Consider the following 1,990-nt stretch of genomic DNA (forward strand, 5'->3'; position numbering starts at 1 on the left):
AAATTTGAATTTGATTGAGTCGGATAAAAACTTGCCCACATGAAATAATATTGAATAATGGTTCATGCACTTTGATCCATAAAGGTTTTAAAATAATGAAGTGAAATATCAAACATTTTATGATATCACACCTCACCAAGAGGAGAATAGGAGTTATACATATTTAAGATTAAATAAAATTTATCTCTAAAACTAAATTTATCATGTCACCATTCAATTACTCAAATATAATCAACACGACATTATTGGGTTGAAATTTATTTAAAAATTAAATTTTACAAAGAAGAGGTATCGCTTCATTAAAAGCATGTGAGAGACATAAATACAACAAAAGAGGGCTCCTTAAATTGAGAGAAATAGTAGATATATCATAATTACAAAAGAGGCTTGATTTTGAGGACCAAGTAGAAGAAGAGACAATAATATCCTTACCTAGACTATTTAGAGATTTATAAACACTCCAAAAAGTCGGTTGTTTCTCTCCAATCAAGGTTCCATAGGATGACACCAATAGCGTTGCTCGATAATATATCTGTCTTTCTCTTTTTTTATGGGAATAGAAAAATATTCAACAATAAAATCCTCAATAATATTACTTGGGATGGCTAGGGAGATCCTAAAAGTTGAGAGGAGATCGTAAAAATTTTAAAATTAAAATTTGAAACATGGGACATCAAGTGAGCATATCTGTAATTGGGATCTTCGACCAAAAGGTTGTGAGTTTGATCCCCGATGTTCTACTAAAAAAAATTAAATATTTTTCAAATTTGAGACCATTTGAAAAATGGAGCATCTTAATCTCACTTTCTTTTTAAATTTTCAAAATTTAATTTAGATTAAAACACAAATAAATAAACAAAAATTAAACTAATGTCAACAAACAATCTTATCTTAAACCAACACAAAACTCGAAGCGAAAATGTGGTTATCAAGCGAACTCTTAAACAACCCGTTAACGAGTTCGATATCTTAACGATCAAATAATTGCTAGCCTTTAAAATAACGATATATATCAACCTCTTCTCAAAGAAATCATATAGTACTAAGTCCAAATCAAATGATTTAATATGACATATGTTTAATCAAACTTTTAAGTTTTCTCCTCAAAAACTTCTATCAATTTGATGATTCACTAGAAAATGGATGAAACCCAAATGCCAATGTTTGTTGTTCTCCAAGACACACACATGTTTGGGAAGGAGTATTCATTGGTCCAATATTACATAAAACCTAACCCTAAACTTTATTGAATTTATAATAATGAGGGGAAAAAAAAAGAAAGAGAAAAAAAAGTTGCAATAATAATAAAATTTGTTTGGTTTATTTTATTTAAATGTTTTCATGTGCAATGGCCTATGAGTGTGGGAAAGAAGGGAACATCTTTGAGGCATATATAAGATTTGTAGGCCAAACCAAAACACCTATTTCCAAGACTTAGCATCAACAGAACATACAAATTTCCCATACAAGTGGCCAATATTCATAGATCTAGTACATCAACTTGAAAGCCATCTATGTGGAGGCTTTATAGCCATCAACTTCAATCTTTAACCCTAAAAATAATATTCACTTTGGATTCATGATTTTTTTTTTGTTACATTTGAAAATCAATGGACAATAATCGGGTCTATTATAAAACTTTCTTAGGTCCCTTATCTAATGTGAGATCCTTAACATGTCCCTTCAAGATCGTCGTTCTTTTTGGCTCATCGATCTTGGTCGGATCCCATTTTTGGATCGGATGCTAGTGTGAGCATTTTGGGCTCTGATACCATATTAATATTCACGAGCTTCCATCTCAAAATCAATTGACAATAATGAGAGGAATAATTCATGTCTATTATTAACATTTTGTTAGGTCTCATTATCTTTTCAAACGAGCCAATTGATCTTGAGATGAAACCTCATATATATTGATATGATATCAGAGCCCAAAAGCTCAAACGAGTATCCGGTCCTAAAAAAATTGCAATTCGACCAATATTTGTAA

Source organism: Momordica charantia (assembly GCF_013281855.1).
Source record: "Momordica charantia cultivar OHB3-1 chromosome 2 unlocalized genomic scaffold, Mcharantia_2.0 BLBB01000002.1, whole genome shotgun sequence".
NCBI lineage: Eukaryota > Viridiplantae > Streptophyta > Magnoliopsida > Cucurbitales > Cucurbitaceae > Momordica > Momordica charantia.